Here is an 18190-nt window from a genome sequence, read left to right as displayed (position 1 = left end):
TTCAAAATACATGAAAAGTCCTATGGCCATAACGCTGTGTTTGCAGCAATGCTTGCAACAATGCTTATTATGTTCACTTTGAAAAGGACTAGAAGTGGAGGTTTTTTGCACAACTAAAAAATAGGGAAAAATTTGGCACAGGACATCTGCTTATTGCACAGTTTTAGAAATATTTAAAGGGACATTAAACTGTTGGGTACAACTCCAATAACACGGTTACTAATCACCACTCTATGGGTTTTCCTTTTGCATCTGCAGCTATCTTAAGAGTGGTTGATGAATTTGTGCACCTACATATAAAGGGCCGCTATCTGGGAGCTCAGGTACGCTTCCGCCCTGTAACAGAAGCAGCGCACATCCCCGGATATGACACATTGCTGGCTTTTTAACAGCTGTATTCAATGCTAAACCAAAGTGTACAATATGGATATACAAAATCCACCCTTGGCTGTGATCTGTACATATGCACTGCATCTGCCTGAGTGCAAGAATATTTAAAGGGACAGTAAAGTTATAATTAGACATTCATGATTCAGACAGAGCATACAATTTTTAAACAACTTTCTAATTTACTTCTATTATTTAATTTGCTTCTTCTCTTGCTGTCCTTTGCTGAAAGGTTTATCTAGGTAAGCTCAGGTGCAGAAAGAACCTAGGTTCTAGCTGCTGATTGGTGGCTGCATATATATAGGGATTGTCATTGGCTCACCCATGTGTTCAGTTAGAAACCAGTAGTGCATTGCTGCTCCTTCAACAAATGATACAAAATGAATTAAACAAATTTGACAATAGAAGTAAACTGGAAAGTTGTTTAAAAACATAATTTATGCTTACCTGATAAATTTATTTCTCTTGTAGTGTATCCAGTCCACGGATCATCCATTACTTATGGGATATTAACTCCTCCCCAACAGGAAGTGCAAGAGGATTCACCCAGCAGAGCTGCTATATAGCTCCTCCCCTAACTGCCATTACCAGTCATTCGACCGAAAACATGCAGAGAAAGGAAAACCATAGGGTGCAGTGGTGACTGTAGTTTAATGGAAAAATTACCTGCCTTAAAGTGACAGGGCGGGCCGTGGACTGGATACACTACAAGAGAAATAAATTTATCAGGTAAGCATAAATTATGTTTTCTCTTGTTAAGTGTATCCAGTCCACGGATCATCCATTACTTATGGGATACCAATACCAAAGCTAAAGTACACGGATGACGGGAGGGACAGGCAGGCTCTTTATATGGAAGGAACCACTGCCTGAAGAACCTTTCTCCCAAAAAAACAGCCTCCGAAGAAGCAAAAGTGTCAAATTTGTAAAATTTGGAAAAAGTATGAAGAGAAGACCAAGTTGCAGCCTTGCAAATCTGTTCAACAGAAGCCTCATTCTTAAAGGCCCAAGTGGAAGCCACAGCTCTAGTAGAATGTGCTGTAATTCTTTCAGGAGGCTGCTGTCCAGCAGTCTCATAGGCTAACCGTATTATGCTACGAAGCCAAAAGGAGAGAGAGGTAGCCGAAGCTTTTTGACCTCTCCTCTGACCAGAATAAACGACAAACAGGGAAGACGTTTGTCGAAAATCCTTAGTTGCCTGTAGATAAAATTTCAGGGCACGGACTACATCTAGATTGTGTAGCAGACGTTCCTTTTTCGAAGAAGGATTAGGACACAAAGATGGAACCACAATCTCTTGATTGATATTCCTGTTAGTGACCACCTTAGGTAGGAACCCAGGTTTAGTACGCAGAACTACCTTGTCTGAATGAAAAATCAGATAAGGAGAATCACAATGTAAGGCAGATAACTCAGAGACTCTTCGAGCCGAGGAAATCGCCATTAAAAACAGAACTTTCCAAGATAACAACTTGATATCAATGGAATGAAGGGGTTCAAACGGAACCCCCTGTAAAACATTAAGAACTAAGTTCAAACTCCATGGTGGAGCAACAGTTTTAAACACAGGCTTGATCCTAGCTAAAGCCTGACAAAAAGCTTGAACGTCCGGAACTTCTGACAGACGTTTGTGTAAAAGAATGGACAGAGCTGAAATCTGTCCCTTTAAGGAACTAGCGGATAAACCCTTTTCTAAACCTTCTTGTAGAAAAGACAATATCCTCGGAATCCTAACCTTACTCCATGAGTAACTCTTGGATTCGCACCAATATAAGTATTTGCGCCATATCTTATGGTAAATCTTTCTGGTAACAGGCTTCCTAGCCTGTATTAAGGTATCAATAACTGACTCAGAAAAACCACGTTTTGATAAAATCAAGCGTTCAAAGTCAGCTTCAGAGAAATTAGATTTTGATGTTTGAAGGGACCCTGGATCAGAAGGTCCTGTCTCAGAGGTAGCGACCAAGGTGGACAGGATGACATGTCCACTAGATCTGCATACCAAGTCCTGCGTGGCCATGCAGGCGCTATTAGAATCACTGATGCTCTCTCCTGTTTGATTCTGGCAATCAATCGAGGAAGCATCGGGAAGGGTGGAAACACATAAGCCATCCCGAAGGTCCAAGGTGCTGTCAAAGCATCTATCAGAACCGCTCCCGGATCCCTGGATCTGGACCCGTAACGAGGAAGCTTGGCGTTCTGTCGAGACGCCATGAGATCTATCTCTGGTTTGCCCCAACGTCGAAGTATTTGGGCAAAGACCTCCGGATGAAGTTCCCACTCCCCCGGATGAAAAGTCTGACGACTTAAGAAATCCGCCTCCCAGTTCTCCACTCCCGGGATGTGGATTGCTGACAGGTGGCAAGAGTGAGACTCTGCCCAGCGAATTATCTTTGATACTTCCATCATTGCTAGGGAGCTTCTTGTCCCTCCCTGATGGTTGATGTAAGCTACAGTCGTGATGTTGTCCGACTGAAACCTGATGAACCCCCGAGTTGTTAACTGGGGCCAAGCCAGAAGGGCATTGAGAACTGCTCTCAATTCCAGAATGTTTATTGGTAGGAGACTCTGCTCCTGATTCCATTGTCCCTGAGCCTTCAGAGAATTCCAGACAGCGCCCCAACCTAGTAGGCTGGCGTCTGTTGTTACAATTGTCCAGTCCGGCCTGCTGAATGGCATCCCCCTGGACAGATGTGGCCGAGAAAGCCACCATAGAAGAGAATTTCTGGTCTCTTGATCCAGATTCAGAGTAGGGGACAAGTCTGAGTAATCCCCATTCCACTGACTTAGCATGCACAATTGCAGCGGTCTGAGATGTAGGCGTGCAAAGGGTACTATGTCCATTGCTGCTACCATTAAGCCGATCACCTCCATGCATTGAGCTACTGACGGGTGTTGAATGGAATGAAGGACACGGCATGCATTTTGAAGCTTTGTTAACCTGTCTTCTGTCAGGTAAATCTTCATTTCTACAGAATCTATAAGAGTCCCCAAGAAGGGAACTCTTGTGAGTGGAAAGAGAGAACTCTTCTTTTCGTTCACCTTCCATCCATGCGACCTTAGAAATGCCAGTACTAACTCTGTATGAGACTTGGCAGTTTGAAAGCTTGAAGCTTGTATCAGAATGTCGTCTAGGTACGGAGCTACCGCAATTCCTCGCGGTCTTAGTACCGCCAGAAGAGCACCCAGAACCTTTGTGAAGATTCTCGGAGCCGTAGCCAATCCGAATGGAAGAGCTACAAACTGGTAATGCCTGTCTAGAAAGGCAAACCTTAGATACCGGTAATGATCTTTGTGAATCGGTATGTGAAGGTAAGCATCCTTTAAATCCACTGTGGTCATGTACTGACCCTTTTGGATCATGGGTAAAATTGTCCGAATAGTTTCCATTTTGAACGATGGAACTCTTAGGAATTTGTTTAGGATCTTTAAATCCAAGATTGGCCTGAAAGTTCCCTCTTTTTTGGGAACCACAAACAGATTTGAGTAAAACCCTTGTCCTTGTTCCGACCGCGGAACCGGATGGATCACTCCCATTAATAAAAGATCTTGTACGCAGCGTAGAAACGCCTCTTTCTTTATTTGGTTTGTTGACAACCTTGACAGATGAAATCTCCCTCTTGGGGGAGAGAATTTGAAGTCTAGAAGGTATCCCTGAGATATGATCTCTAACGCCCAGGGATCCTGGACATCTCTTGCCCAAGCCTGGGCGAAGAGAGAAAGTCTGCCCCCCACTAGATCCGTTCCCGGATCGGGGGCCCTCGATTCATGCTGTCTTAGGGGCAGCAGCAGGTTTCCTGGCCTGCTTGCCCTTGTTCCAGGACTGGTTAGGTCTCCAGCCTTGTCTGTAGCGAGCAACAGCTCCTTCCTGTTTTGGTGCAGAGGAAGTTGATGCTGCTCCTGCTTTGAAATTACGAAAGGAACGAAAATTAGACTGTCTAGGCTTAGGTTTGGCTCTGTCTTGAGGCAACGCATGGCCTTTACCTCCTGTAATGTCAGCGATAATTTCTTTCAACCCGGGCCCGAATAAGGTCTGCCCTTTGAAAGGTATATTAAGCAATTTAGATTTAGAAGTAACGTCAGCTGACCAGGATTTTAGCCACAGTGCTCTGCGTGCCTGAATGGCGAATCCGGAATTCTTAGCCGTAAGTTTAGTTAAATGTACTACGGCATCTGAAATAAATGAGTTAGCTAACTTAAGGGCTTTAAGCTTGTGTGTAATCTCATCTAATGGAGCTGATTCAAGTGTCTCTTCCAGAGACTCAAACCAAAATGCTGCTGCAGCCGTGACAGGCGCAATGCATGCAAGAGGTTGCAATATAAAACCTTGTTGAACAAACATTTTCTTAAGGTAACCCTCTAACTTTTTATCCATTGGATCTGAAAAGGCACAGCTATCCTCCACCGGGATAGTGGTACGCTTAGCTAAAGTAGAAACTGCTCCCTCCACCTTAGGGACCGTTTGCCATAAGTCCCGTGTGGTGGCGTCTATTGGAAACATCTTTCTAAATATCGGAGGGGGTGAGAACGGCACACCGGGTCTATCCCACTCCTTAGTAACAATTTCAGTAAGTCTCTTAGGTATAGGAAAAACGTCAGTACTCGCCGGTACCGCAAAATATTTATCCAACCTACACATTTTCTCTGGTATTGCAACTGTGTTACAATCATTCAGAGCCGCTAACACCTCCCCTAGTAATACACAGAGGTTTTCCAGCTTAAATTTAAAATTTGAAATATCTGAATCCAGTTTGTTTGGATCAGAACCGTCACCCGCAGAATGAAGCTCTCCGTCCTCATGTTCTGCAAATTGTGACGCAGTGTCTGACATGGCCCTAATATTATCAGCGCACTCTGTTCTCACCCCAGAGTGATCACGCTTACCTCTTAGTTCTGGTAATTTAGCCAAAACTTCAGTCATAACAGTAGCCATATCCTGTAATGTGATTTGTAATGGCCGCCCAGATGTACTCGGCGCTACAATATCACGCACCTCCCGAGCGGGAGATGCAGGTACTGACACGTGAGGCGAGTTAGTCGGCATAACTCTCCCCTCGTTGTTTGGTGAAGTATGTTCAATTTGTACAGATTGACTTTTATTTAAAGTAGCATCAATACAGTTAGTACATAAATTTCTATTGGGCTCCACTTTGGCTTTAGCACATATAGCACAGATATCTTCCTCTGAATCAGACATGTTTAACACACTAGCAAATAAACTAGCAACTTGGAAATACTTTTCAAGTAATTTACTATAATATGAAAACGTACTGTGCCTATAAGAAGCACAGAAAAAGTTATGACAGTTGAAAATTAATAAACTGAAAAGTTATAGCATCAAATCTTTGTAAAAAAAACACAATTTTAGCAAAGGATTGCTCCCATTAGCAAAGGATAACTAACCCTGATAGCAGAAAAAAAAAAAAAAATACAGAAATAAACGTTTCTTTTATCACAGTCAACTACAATCTCACAGCTCTGCTGTGAGTGATTACCTCCCTCAAAACAAGTTTTGAAGACCCCTGAGTTCTGTAGAGATGAACCGGATCATGCAGGGAAGACAATAAACTTCTGACTGAATCTCCCCCTCACACATAACAGTGAGAGAGATCAGTAAACTGTCATAAATTAAATAAAACGACTGCCAAGTGGAAAAAAAAATAGTGCCCAAAACATTTTTTCACCCAGTACCTCAGAAAATTAAACGATTTTACATGCCAGCAAAAAACGTTTAACATTAATAAATTGAGTGTTATTAAAAAGCCTGTTGCTAGTCCCTGCAAATTAGGCTAAAGTTTTATGCATACAGTATAATTCCAGTGAAGTGCCATTCCCCAGAATACTGAAGTGTAAAATATACATACATGACAGCCTGATACCAGTTGCTGCTACTGCATTTAAGGCTGAGTTTACATTATATCGGTATGGCAGAATTTTCTCATCAATTCCATTGTCAGAAAATAATAAGCTGCTACATACCTCTTTGCAGATTAATCTGCCCGCTGTCCCCTGATCTGAAGTTTACCTCTCCTCAGATGGCCGAGAAACAGCAATATGATCTTAACTACTCCGGCTAAAATCATAGAAAAACTCAGGTAGATTCTTCTTCAAATTCTACCAGAGAAGGAATAACACACTCCGGTGCTATTATAAAATAACAAACTTTTGATTGAAGGTATGAAACTAAGTATAATCACCACAGTCCTCTCACACATCCTATCTATTCGTTGGGTGCAAGAGAATGACTGGGAATGGCAGTTAGGGGAGGAGCTATATAGCAGCTCTGCTGGGTGAATCCTCTTGCACTTCCTGTTGGGGAGGAGTTAATATCCCATAAGTAATGGATGATCCGTGGACTGGATACACTTAACAAGAGAAATTGTATGTTCTACCTAAATCATGAAAGAAAATTTTGCTATAGCGAATCATGGCCGCCCGGCATATAATAAATCTACCCCTTAACTCCACTGTATCTATAAGTAAACACATACTTAAAGTCATTGCACCAATTCACTACTGGGACCTAGCTGAACACATCTGGTGAGCCAATAATAAAAGAGACAAATGAGAAATGACAAATCACCAATTAGGATCTAGTAGTGTAGGATGTGTAAATATGCTTTTTTTTTAACAAAATGTACAGAGTGAACAAAGTAAACTTGATAATAGAAGAGAATTTAAAAGTGTCTTAAAATGACATGCTCTATCTGAATCATAAAAGGAAATGAAATTGGGTTTCATATCCCTTTAAGTACACAAAAAGCAGATATCACATTACCATACTGATCTCTTATCTACCTGCCAAAGCCAAAGCTGCATAACCTTCCTGGCCCTGTTACCACAGTAACTGTCTTTTGCTAATGAAAATATATTGCTATAGCCACACAGCCGGCCGCTACTAAGGCCACACTAAGGTGCCGTCCTGTAGACGACATCAAACTTCCACATGCTAAAAATGTATGTACAGAAAGGCTGTCCCCAGGCAAATTGCACTATTCCAACAGTCAAATCTGCCCTAAAATCTAGCTGTATTTTAATGTGACAAACAATGGTGCATTTTCTTATACATATAAAGGTGCATCATTGTGGAACCTAATTTGCATATCTTACCCAGAATCCTTTGCTACATTGGAAACAATGCCTTCTGGCCTGTCTAGATTTGTTAATGAACTACACAATGAGATATTTTCTCTCTCTCTCTCTCTCTCTCTCTCTCTCTCTCTCTCTCTATATATATATATATATATATATATATATATATATATATATATATATAAAAATTCTACCTTTTTCTACTGATTTAGAAATAGATATTGCTGAAAACAAGACTGAGAGAAATATCATCAACATAAACTAATAACAATGATGGTAAGATATGAAGACAAAAGTAAAAGTATGCAGAAGTAAAGGGAGAGTAAAGTTTTGCTAAGGTTATGGAAGAGATCAGTTAAAAGAACATTAAAGGGACAGTCTAGTCACAAATAAACTTTCATGATTCAGATAGGGCATGCAATTGTAAACAACTTTACAATTTACTTTTATCACCAATTTTCCTTTGCTGTCTTGGTATTCTTAGTTGAAAGCTAAACCTAGGAGGTTCATATGCTTATTTCTTACACCTTGAAGGCTGCCTCTTATCTAAAGGCATTTTGACAGTTTTTCACCACTAGAGGGTTTTAGTTCATGTGTACCATATAGATAACACTGTGTTCACGTCTGTGGAGTTACCTAGGAGTCAGTACCGATTGGCTAAAATGCAAGTCTGTCAAAAGAACTGAAATAAGGGGGCAGTTTGCAGAGGCTTAGATACAAGGTAATCAAAGAGGTAAAAAGTGTATTAATAAAACTGTGTTGGTTATGCAAAACTAAGGAATGAGTAATTAAGGGATTATCTATCTTTTAAAATAATATAAATTCTGGTGTAGACTGTCCCTTTAAATTTAAAAATAAACTTTATATAATACTAGGCGATAAGAATGCCCAGAGGGCAGTCTATATTTAAAAAACAAACAAACCCCCAAGCTAAAGTTACAAAAAATAAAAAAGTAAATTTACAGAAAAAAATAAACAAAGCTATCCAAAATAAAATTTTTAAACCAAAACTAATACCCCTATAAAAATAAAAAATCCCCCCCAAAATAAAAACACCCCCTAATCTAATATTAAACTACCAATAGCCCTTAAAATGGGCTTTTGTAGGGCATTGCCCAAAGTTAAACAGTTCTTTTACCTCTAAAAAATACTAAGTACCCTAACAGTAAAACCCCCCAGCCACCAAGCCCCCCCAAAATAAAGGGGGGGCAGTAAAAGACCTGAATACCCTTTTAAGGGCAATGCCCATACAAATAGAAGAAAAGAACAGAGACTAAGATAGGTATCTGTCAAAGAAGGACCATAGGCTGCACTGGGGTTTAGCTGCGTTTATTACTATACTTAGGCCTAGATTTAGAGTTGGGCGGTAGCCGTGAAAACCAGCGTTAGAGGCTCCTAATGCTGGTTTTGGGCTACCGCCGGTATTTAGACTCAGTCAGGAAAGGGTCTAACGCTCACTTTCCAGCCGCGACTTTTCCATACTGCAGATCCCCTTACGTCAATTGCGTATCCTATCTTTTCAATGGGATCTTTCTAACGCCGGTATTTAGAGTCGTGGCTGAAGTGAGCGTTAGAAATCTAACGACAAAACTCCAGCCGCAGAAAAAAGTCAGTAGTTAAGAGCTTTCTGGGCTAACGCCGGTTTATAAAGCTCTTAACTACTGTGCTCTAAAGTACACTAACACCCATAAACTACCTATTTACCCCTAATCCGAGGTCCCCCCACATCGCCGCCACTATATTTAAATTTTTTAACCCCTAATCTTCCGCTCCGTACACTGCCGCTAACTACGTTATCCCTATGTACCCCTAATCTGCTGCCCCTAACACCGCCAACCCCTATATTATATTTATTAACCCCTAATCTGCCGCCCCCGCTATCGCTGACCCCTGCATATTATTATTAACCCCTAATCTGCCGCTCCGTACACCACCGCCACCTACATTATAGCTATGTACCCCTAATCTGCTGCCCCTAACACCGCCGACCCCTATATTATATTTATTAACCCCTAATCTGCCCCCCTCAACGTCGCCTCCACCTGCCTACACTTATTAACCCCTAATCTGCCGAGCGGACCGCACCGCTACTATAATAAAGTTATTAACCCCTAATCCGCCTCACTCCCGCCTCAATAACCCTATAATAAATAGTATTAACCCCTAATCTGCCCTCCCTAACATCACCGACACCTAACTTCAATTATTAACCCCTAATCTGCCGACCGAATCTTGCCGCTACTGTAATAAATGCATTAACCCCTAAAGCTAAGTCTAACCCTAACACTAACACCCCCCTAAATTAAATATAATTTAAATCTAACGAAATAAATTAACTCTTATTAAATAAATTATTCCTATTTAAAGCTAAATACTTACCTGTAAAATAAACCCTAATATAGCTACAATATAAATTATAATTATATTATAGCTATTTTAGGATTTATATTTATTTTACAGGCAACTTTGTATTTATTTTAACCAGGTACAATAGCTATTAAATAGTTAAGAACTATTTAATAGCTACCTAGTTAAAATAATTACAAAATACCTGTAAAATAAATCCTAACCTAAGTTACAATTAAACCTAACACTACACTATCAATAAATAAATTAAATAAAATACCTCCAATTACCTACAATTAAACCTAACACTACACTATCAATACATTAATTAAATACAATACCTACAAATAACTACAATTAAATAAATTAACTAAAGTACAAAAAATAAAAAAATATTTACAAACATTAGAAAAATATTACAACAATTTTAAACTAATTACACCTACTCTAAGCCCCCTAATAAAATAACAAAGACCCCCAAAATAAAAAAATGCCCTACCCTATTCTAAATTAAAAAAGTTCAAAGCTCTTTTACCTTACCAAAGAATTCAGCTCTTTTGCCTGTAAAAAAAAACATACAATTCCCCCCCCCTCAACATTACAACCCACCACCCACATACCCCTAATCTAACCCAAACCCCCCTTAAATAAACCTAACACTAAGCCACTGAAGATCTTCCTACCTTATCTTCACCTCGCCGGGTATCACCGATCGGTCCTGGATCCGAAATCTTCATCCAACCCAAGCGGGGGCTGGCGATCCATAATCCTGCGGCTGAAGAGGTCCAGAAGAGGCTCCAAAGTCTTCATCCTATCCGGGAAGAAGAGGCGATCCAGACTGGCAACCATCTTGATCCAAGCGGCATCTTCTATCTTCATCCGATGAGGAACGGCTCCATCGTGAAGACCTCCAGCGCGGATCAATCTTCTTTCTCCGACGTCCAACTGAAGAATGACGGTTCCTTTAAGGGACGTCATCCAAGATGGCGTCCCTCGAATTCCGATTGGCTGATAGGATTCTATCAGCCAATCGGAATTAAGGTAGGAAAATTCTGATTGGCTGATGGAATCAGCCAATCAGAATCAAGTTCAATCTGATTGGCTGATCCGATCAGCCAATCAGATTGAGCTTGCATTCTATTGGCTGATCGGAACAGCCAATAGAATGCGAGCTCAATCTGGCCACAGAACTCTAAATCTAGGCGTTAGTAAGGTCACATAAACACAAATGGGACGTCTGTCCACCACCTGTATTTCACATGATGAACACACCCACACATAATTAAAATACAAACACAGAACAACAAACTGTGTGAATATGCTGAAATATCCTTCATAAACCCTGAAATGAAAACATATCTAGCGCCAGATATAACTATACACTTAAAATAAAATGTTAAACTGTGATAAACAGCTGTATATTGAAATTAGTGTATATAAAATCCGGTGCAAACACATGTGTTTCTCAAGGTACTAAATGTTTGCAAATTGCATAGATCAACTGAAGATATCAGAGTCCAAGTATGTTAATTGAAACCAGGCACTCAAGTGTTAAACAACACTCTCTGGTAATTGCTCAGAGACTCAGTTCAGATTACTGTTGCAATAACCACTTGGATTCTCACATGAAAATCAGCTTGTCAGGTCTTTAAGGCATACACTCTGTGCTCTTATAAACACCGTTACACAAATGTATGATAAAGTCCCGCAAAAGTCTCCATACAAAACACTGTTAGGGTTTGCAAGACTAGACTTGGCTGCATCAAAAACTTTTTGCATTCATTCAACACGCTATAGCCGTCACTATAGGAAGGACTTTTGATACCTTGTTATGCCTATGGATAATCAGCGTGGTTTTGTCTGCGTCTTCACTTGCAAGTGAACCCCTGCTTCTCCAGTGTAGCGTGAGTCTTCACACAGCTGTTGCCTGACGTAGCTGTCAGTTGTTATTGATTATTCCACCATGACGCGTTTCACCCTTCCCACATAGGGCTGAACACGGGGCTTCATCAGATGTGTCTGTAATTCCTATTTTAAGGAGTCTACAATAAAGTTTTCTGCCCACTTTTGGTGAGTCATCAACACTTTACGTCACAGATACTAATGCCAGTATTCAGTAACTATGTACACGGTTCTCACATGAAACTAACTGCTTGAATGTTACAAATCTTAACTGTTGTAATTAAACATTGGAGACAAAATTTGTATAACACATTGGCAAGTAGCGATCTAAGAGTCAAACATTTCCATTCAGCAATTAAATGTTAAGTATAAAAGTCTTTACATACAAATACAATCCCAAATATTATGTCAGTAAAACGACAAGGGAACTGAAAAATAGTGTACGTGAGCATAGAGATGATATAAAAAATGAGGACACAGATAGTCCTGTAGCAAGACACTTCAAATCCTGCTATAATTCAGATCTGATTTTCATGTGGGAATCAAGTGGTTATTGCAACAGTAATCTGAACTGAGTCTATGAGCAATTACCAGAGCGTGTTGTATAACACTTGAGTGCCTGGTTTCAACTAACATACTTGGACTCTTATATCTTCAGTCGATCTATGCAATTTGCAAACATTTGGGGCCCCATTAGTACCTTGAGAAACACATGTGTTTGCACCGGATTTTATATACACTAATTTCAATATACAGCTGTAAGTGTATAGTTATATCTGGCTCTAGATATGTTTTAATTTCAGGGTTTATGAAAGATATTTCAGCATATTCACACAGTTTGTTGTTCTGTGTTTGTATTTTAATTATGTGTGGGTGTGTTCATCATGTGAAATACAGGTGGTGGACAGACGTCCCATTTGTGTTTATTTGACCTTAATAAAAATAGTAATAAACGCAGCTAAACCCCAGTGCAGCCTATGGTCCTTCTTTGACAGATACCTATATTAGTCTTTGTTCTTTTCTTCTATAAATTTATTTTCATAGTATTTTGGGACTGCTAGCACTTCAGGTAGCGCTCTAGAAAGAATTTGTGCACCTCCATTTTTAGATTTTTATGTAAATATGTATATGTATATATATATATCTATATCTGTATATATCAATACAAATAAAAATGGTTATTTTGTATTGTCTGACGAAGGGGGTAACACCCCAAAACGTTACATTAAAAAGGGTAACATTGAAAATCCAGCTATTATATGTATATATTTCTTGTAGAGCAGGTAATCTCAAATGTTATAGTCTAAAACTCTATAAGTTGAATTTCACCTGATGGTAGTACTGAATTTAAATATTGGATCCTTATACCACCTATGAAGGGGATATAGCAATCAGTTTGTAAATTATCTACAAATAAATATTAGTCACTTGTAAATATATTTATTGCCCTGTAAACCTAAAAAATGTTTTTTTCTGGTGTTGCTTATGTGATAACTTTGTATCAATGTATTCATATTTCCCTTTATTGTTAAGGTAGAGAATTGGAAAATTCTAGTGTGCAGCATAGTAAGCAGCATTCAGATTCCACCTTAAGAAAATCAGAGCACCACAGGATCATAGAGTATCACCTGAGTGAGTGATGGGGGAGTGGTTTAACAGGGTATAAGTATTGTGTCAGTCTGCATTGTATGTTACCTTGACAAAGGCCCAGGTTGGGGCCGAAACGTTGGAACCAATAAATGTAAAAACTTTGAAAAGGAGAGAAGAGTCTTTTTTGAACACCTAGACACACTTATAAGAAGTCATGCTAGAGTGCTAACTTTACATGGAAACACACACACACACACATATATATATATATATATATATATATATATATATATATATATATATATATATACTAAGAAGTTAGGAGACAAGTGTAACATTCCTTATTCATGTTAAGCATAAAAGGCTTTTCATCCATAAGATATGTGCATTTCTTCGTATTGGATGTTTTTACTATGTATTAATATACCTCAATAAATGATGTTAAAGCACATATCAATGCTTTAGTAATCAACATTATATTTCCTATTATCTATAGTGGGAAGTCCTTTTTACATTGGCTTGAGGCAAGAGTGCTACTAAGCAGTTTGTTTTTCTTCTTAATTTTTTTATTTATGCTCCTTTTTTAATTTTACACCAACACCAGTACTGTACTATTGCGTACTAAGCTGTTGTTCGTTCCTGGCAGACTGCTTCATTTCCTGTTTGTATTTGTATTATGACCCTGGGGAAAGTCTCCCTAAGGGTGATGGAGGAAACCAGATGTGGACTCCTTGCCAAATGTGCCTAGAGGGATATGGCTGCACCTCACTGACGAGGCCCAAAGGAGGCCGATACGATCGTCTATGGTTGCCATTGACCCTGTTCAGAGGAGAATTGCCTGGTATTTTGGGGCTGGACTGACATTTTTAGGTAGGATCAGACTGATATACTTCAGGGAAGTTATCCTCTGTTAAAAGCACAATTGGACTAAAAGAAACTACTCCCAGGTGGTAACCGGACCATAGAACAAGTCACTAAGCTGTTGTTAGTTCCTAAAAGACTGCTTCTCTTTTCTGTTTGTATTTGTATTATGACCCTGGGGACATTGCGAGAATATTATTGAACAGTGTAAATTTGAATAATTTCCTGTCTGTAGAAAAGCCCTTTTCCTGCATTTAGACTAACTACATTGTTGGTTAATGCATGAGTTTTTCATTAAAGGACTGTTCATTTATCGACAAATTAAACTGAAAAGTAAAATTTTTTATTTTTTTTTACATTTGTCCAAATCTAAATTTCCTTTACTTCCGGACACAACGTTAACAGAACATGACAAAAGTTCTCCTATTTCTATGCTATGCCCAAACTCTGGTGTTTTTATCTTCAAACGGTTATTTTAAAACAAGGCACAGATAAACTTCATTTTGTTTGGATGATTAATGCACAGTAATACAACCACAGCTATTCCAATCTCCAAATGAAATCAACACAGCAAATAGAAAGGAAAAAAACAAGGTTCCTACAATAATTAACTGGTTAGAGAAATTACTCCTAATTTAACATTTACTTCCCTTTTGGTTAAAGAAAATAAGTCTATCAGAGAAGGGAATATGTTTTCTTTCCAGCTTCTAATTAAAACCAAAATATGCGCACACTTGCCCAAAAGGCTTCCTATGATGGTGTGAAATCCAGCACCTGTCCCATGTGGCGGCTTTTATTAATTATCAGACTTCGGAAGCATCAGGGATAATTAGATGAAGCAGAGAAGTGTTACTCCAGCGGGTACGTGAATGCACCGGGTCAAATACTGAATATCTGTAAACACTGAAACAGACATGGCAAGAGAACCATGTGGCAGAACTTTTTTGCTCATTTTCTTGGAAACGTAAATTGAATCTAAGATCGCTCTTAAGAATTCATATTAGCTGCCCACTGATCTTTACTTAGTTTTTCTCCTTTCTTCTCTTACTTTTTTTTAAAACTATTGCTGCTCTAAAGAACTATTAAATTAATAATATATTATCAGCGATTAATTATCTTATAATCAAGTTTTTTGCCTGACAAATGGTTTTAAGTACAAGGTATTAAAGCTTTTATTTAAAGGAATATAAAACACATAGTTGATTACCACTGATACTGTAGTATTAAGGCCTATTGGCAGTTTCCCACAAAATAAGAGTATTTTCCAACAAAATGTATATTTTGTAAAACTATTATTAAACTATTAAACTTCAATATTCTTTGTTTAAAATGCTAAGCCATTTTCACACCTCTGTGCTTAAGATATTTTTGATGCCTTCTGTGAAGTACCCACACAAATTATATCTAGTTTTTTTTTTCAGCAGGCCAAGTGCTTTTAAAAAACAACAAATTTAATTTGCAGAAATATCTATAGCATGTGTTTTTCTATTAGGGCATTAAGTATTTGGCGTATTTTGTCACAATCTCTCCACCTTTTAGTTTGTGATAAAAAACAGTGAGCAAAAGTTTAGAAAATTACGCTGGGAATTGAGAAAAAAAATCCTACACACCCATGTTAAGCGTTTAAAATAAATAAATTACGCTTTGCATTTTGTAATTATAAGTGCAAATGTCTATGTGTTTTTTGCACATCAGGGGCCTGATCTGATATGCAGCGTCGCCCGCAAATGCCGGCGACGCTGAATTTTGCGCTGGTTTGGTATCCTATATACGGCGTAACCTAGAAGTTGCCCGTAGTTTTTGGGCCATAGGCAGGTATACCAAACCAGCGCAGTTTGGTATCCAATATACAGCGTAAGGTCTTACGTGGCGAAAATGGAGAAATCTTACTCCATTTTCACCTCGCCACAAAAAGCAGCCGTAGTAAGCCTTACGCTGAGTATTGGAGCCCCGTAACTCCCTAAACTAGCTACAAAATAAACCTAACACCTAACGCATGCGCAATGTCTATCTACCTGTCAACCGCGATCCCCCGCCGCAATCCCTAATAAAGTTATTAACCCCTAAACCGCCGCTCCCGGACCCTGCCGCCACCTACAATAAAAGTATAACCCCCTAATGTGAGCTCCTACCCCGCCGCCAACTACATTAAACTACCCCCTAAAGTGAGCCCCTTACACCGCCGCCATCTATTTTAAAATTATTAACCCCTAATTTAATCCCCCTACACCGCCGCCAGCTATATTAAATTAATTAACCCCTAATTTAGTCCCCCTACACCGCCGCCAGCTATATTAAATTAATTAACCCCTAATCTAATCCCCCTACCCCGCCGCCACCTATATTAAATTATTTAACCCCTAAATTACTAAACTATCCCTACCACTAAACCTAAGTCTAACCCTACAAATAGCCCTGAAAAGGGCTTTTTGCGTGACATTACCCCAAAGTAAACTGCTCTATTGCCAGCCCTTAAAAGGGCTTTTTGCGGGGCATGCCCCAAAGAATTCAGCTCTTTTACCAGCCCTTAAAAGGGCTTTTGGTGGGGCTTTGTCACAAAGTAAACAGCTCTTTTGCATCTAATCTAAATCCCCCTACACCGCCACCTATAATAAATGTATTAACCCCTAATCTAATCCCCCTACACCGTCGCCACCTATATTAAACACATTAACCCCTAATCTAATCCCCCTACACTGCCGCCAGCTATATTAACTATATTAACCCTAATTATATTAGGGTTAATATAGTTATTATATTATATATATTAACTATATTAACCCTAATTATATTAGGGTTAATATAGTTATTATATTATATATATATTAAGTATAATAACCCTATCTAACTGTAACATCCCTAACTAAACTCTTTTTAAAATAAATCTAATATTAATATTATTAATTAAAATATTCCTATTTAAATCTAAATACTTACCTATAAAATAAACCCTAAGAGAGCTACAATATAATTAATAATTACATTGTAGCTATTTTAGGGTTTATATTTATTTTACAGGTAACTTGTATTTATTTTAACTAGGTACAATAGCTATTAAATAGTTAATAACTATTTAATAGCTACCTAGTTAAAATAATTACCAATTTACCTGTAAAATAAATCCTAACCCAAGTTACAAATACACCTACACTATCAATAAATTAAATAAACTACAAATATCTAACTAAAATACAATTAAATAAACTAAACTAAATTACAAAAAAACCCCCACTAAATTACAAAAAATAAAAAAAAGATTACAAGATTTTTAAGCTAATTACACCTATTCTAAGCCCCCTAATAAAATAATAAAGCCCCCCAAAATAAAAAAAATTCCCTGCCCTATTCTAAATTAAAAAAGTTAGCTCTTTTACCTTACCAGCCCTTAAAAGGGCCTTTTGCGGGGCATGCCCCAAAGAAAACTGCTCTTTTGCCTGAAAAAAAAAACACACAATACCACCCCCCAACATTACAACCCACCACCCACATACCCCTAATCTAACCCAAACCCCCCTTAAATAAACCTAACACTACCCCCCTGAAGATCTCCCTACCTTGAATTCACCCCGCCGGGCAGAACTCTTCATCCGATCCGGGCGATGTCAGACTGAAGAGGTCTGAGATGGAATCTGGCGAATGGAATGACATTGATGCTGGACACCATGAGCCCAATCACCTCCATACACCTGGCCACAGATGGCTTTGAGGAGGTCTGAAGGTCCAGACAGCTGGACGCAATCTTGGAACGTCTCTGATCTGTCAAGAATATCTTCATAGATATGGAATCTATTATCGTACCCAGGAACTCCACCCTGTTGCTGGGAACCAGAGAACTCTTCCCTTAGTTTATCTTCCATCCATGGGCTCACAGGAGAAGGAGATGAGCTCTCGAGTGGTCCTCCGCGAGACTGTAGGATGAGGCGTTTCTCTTCTCTGGACTTGAGAATAGGTTTGACAGGAGAAATCTGCCCCTGGGCAGATGAGTCTTGAACCCTATCCTGTAACCCTGGGT

The 18190-nt window shown here is 39.0% G+C and overlaps 1 protein-coding gene across 1 annotated transcript in view; it reads right to left on the bottom strand.

Annotated features, from left to right (window-relative positions):
- The window catches only part of CHID1 (chitinase domain containing 1), a 1450539-nt gene that overhangs the window by 162630 nt on the left and 1269719 nt on the right, over positions 1-18190 (bottom strand). The window lies entirely within an intron of this gene.

The sequence above is a fragment of the Bombina bombina genome, chromosome 7 (genome assembly GCF_027579735.1).
Source record: "Bombina bombina isolate aBomBom1 chromosome 7, aBomBom1.pri, whole genome shotgun sequence".
Classification (NCBI taxonomy): Eukaryota; Metazoa; Chordata; class Amphibia; order Anura; family Bombinatoridae; genus Bombina; species Bombina bombina.
Note: the sequence above shows the minus strand (reverse complement) of the source record. Positions and strands in the feature narration are given on the sequence as shown.